Below are 5,786 nucleotides of genomic sequence, written 5' to 3' on the forward strand. Positions count from 1 at the left end.
AATTAGTTGAATGAAGCCCGTACTATCCCCATAAAGATCAGTGAGTCTAGAATTTTTGCTAAAACAATACGCAAGGCACACATCACTAGTGGTAGTGCTCCTTCTGACAATTATCTTCACCGTTGCTTTCACTCTGCCAGGAGGATATAGTAGTGATACTTGAAGCACGGATTTCCCATCATGTCTGGAAATATCGCATTTTGAGCATTTTTTTGGTCTCTGATACCTTAGCAATGTCCTCTTCATTTAGTGTGGCCTTCATGTGCCTCGTGGAAAGAGAGGAGGACGATAAGTTCATGACTTATTATATCTTCTTCACTAAAAGCTTACATGGTTTGCATACATGGCAACAACTACGAGTTATTCAACTAGTTTGTATACGGCGCTGGCCCCATGTCTACTAGAGGCCATTTGGATTCTCCCCGTCATAGCTTTACAATCCATTTTTAATTACTAGTAGATGAGTTGTTGCACCCATGGCGCACATGCCAAATGCAATCGAGAAGTTAGATAAACTATATGAAAAATATGAATTGTTCGTAAAGTATGATCTTAATTTATGACATGACAACCTACAATATGAACTTATAATGTCAACTGCCATGGCAATATATATGATACAATTCATGATAAAATCACTTGTGCTTGAGGTGTCCGAAACCATTTTTTGAAGGTGCTCAAACAACCCATGAAAGCCTCACCGAATATTCCTCAAAGTGCTCAGAGTAGTTTCGAAAGTTTTCATCGCTAATTTTGAGAGTGGCTGATCTACTATCAATAACGGTTTTGAATAACTGTGAAAGCACTCGAATTATTTCCAAAAGCATTGATAAATTATGTAGTCATAACCTTTCACATATGTTTTACGTAAACCACACATATTTTTCCATAAACATCACACATTCCCCCTGAGCATATACATGAGCCAATACAAATAGGAACCGTGTGGTTCTCTGCAATTGAAAAATACTATACGAACAACATGTTGACCTAATTTAAATATTGTACAAATATAACTCCTGAAAATAAACCAACATTCCAATTAAGCATAGGCATCTAAAAAGAAGCAACCTATCACCTGTAGTTTCCCTTCTGGCATTTGTAACCGCTTGATGATCCCCCGTCTTCCTTGTTTCGGGGTAGGAGCCTTTCCCTCAAGGATGGTTGAATAAATACTCCGTTGTTTAGTCTTGGATGGTGACGCAACCCATCCTTTATGGTTAAAATCGCCGGATAAATCTCAGAGCTCACGTAGGCATCCTTCCCTGCATAGGTTAGGTGTAATGGAGTAGAAACAGCTTCCACTCCTAGTAGTCGTGGTATGGTTTCAGGAATGTCGTTTTCAAGTCCTTCTACGAGAGGTCTATGATGGACACTATGAGGTCCCTTCACCGCCACTGTTAACCTGAAACTGTGGATGTCGACGTGGTATCTGAAATGACGATACTCGTAGAAAAGAGATTTCTTTCCTCTCTAATGTCCACACTAGCGAAAGTTATCTCCCTGCATTTTATAAATCGTCAAGTGCCTGACACCACTTCTTTGGCCTACAAAAGTGGTAGAGAAGGACATGCACATATCAACAGTTGCAGGACTACGACCGCTTGTGGCCGAAAAGGCACGTGAGAACGCGGGCACCGATGCGGTCGGTAGACGTGATCCTCTGTGACAGTAGGTAACACAGTCATCACACACCATTTCTCTTTAGTATGTGCGATTGGAAAGCAGTGATTTGGATCCTGGGCTCATCTACACCTGCCCATGAACAATAAATTTGGAACGGTTCAAAAAGAAATATGACATTTTTAGGCATCCAACATGCTCAGTTGTGCTTGATGCTTGAAAATTTTCATGGTTAAATGACATCCGAGGAACTCATGAAAAAAAAGTTGACTATCAAAGAAACTTTGAAAAACAGCATTGTGCAAATCAGGTTTTTCTTCACAAGCTCCTCAGATGTCTTCTGACCTCAAATTTTAGTATGCTCCTAACGCACTTGAGCATCTTGGATGCCTAAAAAATTCTCTCTTTTTAGTTTGTTTACTATTATTTTGGCATTTACTGTTCACTAAAAGTAGATGAGGTTGGGCTCATCCCAGGATTACCACTGCAGGTGATTGGGGCTATAGTACGTATATGTCTAGTCCCTGTTATTAAAGCAGAGTATGTGGTCGTATGGTACGTGTTGATTTGGTTTGAGGCAATTATACTACTAGTGCTAGAACTCGGCGTAAACGGTCACTTTAGTGCTAGAACTTGTGGTGTACATCAAAATGATGCAAAAACTTGGCTAGGGCGTGCAAATATGGTGCTAATCACGTTTGTATACGTTTGTATACGGCATGCTAATCACGTTTGTATACGGGGTCTGCTATCAGTGAAAGCACAATGCTCTTTTTGCGAAAATCACATCATTTTTTTTATTATTTTCACAAAAATCTCCCGACAAAAAATCACCTCGACTTTTTATTTCTTCCACAGAAAAGCCCCCGACAAAAATCGCACGATCGGCATTCGACCGGGTGACCTCGAGTACCCTGTATGTGCAACTAACCACAATACCCAAGTCTTGATTTATGTACAGTAAGGAAACAATTTTTATATATCTTCAGTTAGACAACATAAATTAAGAATTTTAATTTTTCAAAACAAAAGGTGTACTGCCGCTGATATTTGAACATACAACCTTAGGTCAACAAGCGAGCCGAGCTGCCCCCCAAACAATTGTAATTGCATGTTTACAAATAATTGTCACACATTATGTCTATCGCAGAACATGCTCATGGGCTAAAACGGACTTCAGTTAGTGTGGCCCATTTTCGACATGTTTGTTTTTCTTGAAATTTCATAAAGCATTTGAATTATAATTTTAAGTAATATACATATTAAAAAGTAAATATCATTATAAAAATTTACATACAATTTCATAAAATGTTCACCTATTGAATTCATAAAAATTCAAAAAATAATTTATGTATTATAAAAATTATTAAATAATTAAAAACTGTTTTCATATTAATTAAGAATTTTTAATACATTACTATATATATTTATATTTAAATAAATTCTCGTATAAGTTCTTTTTTGGTCTTTTCAATAAATTATTCATCCATTGGAATGAGTATAGCATATAAAAGTTTCCATGACCCGCAAAAAAAAAGTTTCCATGACATAAAAATATTATGTTGTTTTATAAGTCTTCATGTGTTTTCAATAAAGTTTTTGTGTTTTGTAAAAATAAGTATACATTTTAAAATGAATATATTTATGGGGAAAAATGAGCGTAGTTTGCCATCAGACTGCAATTCTTCAAATGAATACACATTTACAACTATATGTATATTATTTATAGCTATAGTTTAAATCCTTTTACAAACTTCACAAAATGAAAAAAATAAACCTAACATGTTCAAAATGGGCTGCACTAACTTCTGTCCATTTAAGCCCACGAGCACATTCTGTCGTAGACATAAAGAGTAACATAACGTGAAAAAAAAACAAGGTGGTTTTGGAAAAAAGAGCATGCACACACCTCGTCTTCATTTTTCGGTCGATGACTGCAGGCCCCACGCCACGCTCGCATGCCTCGTCAGCGTCGCGGTCGTATACAAACGCAATTAGCACCGTATTTGCACGCCCGATCCAAGTTTTCGGACCACTTTAATGTACACCACAAGTTCTAGCATTAAAATGACCGTTTGCGCCAAGTTCTAGCACCACCGGTGTAATTGACTCATTTGGTTTGGTTTCGTATGTTTTTTGGTTTCAGGTTAATTGTAGAAAGTATCATTCTTGGATGGGAGGATCACGTTAATTATAGAGAAAATTATTTTTTGGACCGATGGAAAACGTTAATTCTGAAGAGTATCATTATTTGGACGGGAGGATCATGTTACTTATAAAGGGTATCATTCTTTTGATAGAAGTATCTGATTAATTAGGAAACTTACCATCAAGCGTTGGACGGGACGATCACTAAAATATGTATGTTTCTGTTACAATGCATGTGCAATTAGCTTGTTTGAGCTAAAGGTCCAAGTTCGCAGACCAGTGGTCACACTCTGTGAGCATCCAGACATCCAGTGCAGCAAGACATTGAGTTATTTTGTCCTCATCAAGAATGTCTTGGCAAGGACAAATCATGATGTTCCCGCTGTGGACGCTGCCCACTGCAACACGGTGTACAAAGACTCATCGATGCCAGTCAATGAACGGCCCACAGAACAATGATTCAACCTGACACGGAAATGCACTTTCGGTGACGACCTGGCGCGAAGACTTCGTACCGAAGGTGTTTGGATGGTGGATGCTCCTTGTCTAACGCGACAGATGGAGCAGCAGACAGTGTGAATTAATCGACGCGGTACGAATTTGCGGGCAGGATTCCACAAATCCACAGTGTTGTATTACGAAGTTGTTCCCACGAAGTTGTAGTTGTTCCCACGAAGTTGTAGTTGTTCCCACTAACTGTTTTATCTTTTTGCGGGTCGATGCACTCGCTACCCTCGCACCCCCCACACAAAGCAAAGGCGCAACTCTGCCCCATAGATTCTTGGCTGGGTAAAATGAATCGTGAATGCATTGCAATCCAAGGCCGCCGCCTCGGCGTACATCCACCGTTGGAAGCCGCCGTTCCGGCATCCACCAAACCTGAGCCACATGAGAACACCATCACCGTAAACGAAGAGCTCCAATCAACCGACAACAGCCATGATGCCTCAGGGCTATTGGTGTAGCCGAAGGGCAGTGAGTGACCGAGTCCACACCTGGACGAAGAGTCACACGCGCCCGAGACTACAACACACAGCGGCACAGTCGGCGAAACCGAAGGGCATCAAGGAGCCGGGTCTACATCTGGATCGCTTCACCATGCACACTAGCGCCAGAGGCACCGCCGACGAAGTCCAAAGAACACCACCGAACAACCACCGTCGACTCCAAACTAGTCGCACCATCACCACTAACACTGGTCCCTACTCCAAAAAAGATGCCCACAAAAGGGGACGGACACTCAGGGTGGACACGGTCCGAGCCGATCCAGTCCCGGTCCGAGCCGTCGTCTGGACCGGCCATCGGCGGTCCGGTCCGGACCAGACCGAGCAGCATGGCGGGCCTGTTTTCTGGGATCGGACCGGCAGTGGTGATGCCCGGGCCGGACCGAGAGGACCGGCGGTCCTGTTTCCATGGCGGTCATGGCGAGGCAGCGGTGACCATATTATCGGTAAGAGATGGGTGTTGTGACGGAAACAGTATACAGAGGCAGCGGCGAGGTGGGAGACATGCGCGGGTGCTGTGGCGAGGTGGGCGACATGCGCGAGCGCAGGCGGCATTGCGGGCGATGTGCCATGGGATGCGCCGTCTGCATCACGGCTGTTAGGCTGTTAGCCATGAACATTCCTTAACAGTTTATTTTCGCTGCATGCAACTAATGTAAAACGTGCATGGGCCCATGATTTTCTCTCTGCGGGCCTCACCATAAGTAGCGGATCAAACCGGACGTGAAGTTAAACGCCAAATGGCGCCGTGGTTATCGGATCAGGCCATGTTTCTCTCGTACTTCCTATTTATTGTTCGACTGAATAAAAGTGCAGAAAGGAAAACACGAACAGGACTGAATACACATGTAGGTGCAGCCACTAACCCAGTTTCCACTGCGTAGGATCATGGCGCGTGATTATAGGTGGAGCATTTCTGCCACGATTTGGGCCTTCCAGAAAATACTTGCTTGATTTGTTGGATGCGAGAATCATGGCAAAGAGCGTTTCTCCCACAATCCAAAAATCATG

The sequence above is a fragment of the Triticum dicoccoides genome, chromosome 3B (genome assembly GCF_002162155.2).
Source record: "Triticum dicoccoides isolate Atlit2015 ecotype Zavitan chromosome 3B, WEW_v2.0, whole genome shotgun sequence".
NCBI classification, from domain to species: Eukaryota; Viridiplantae; Streptophyta; class Magnoliopsida; order Poales; family Poaceae; genus Triticum; species Triticum dicoccoides.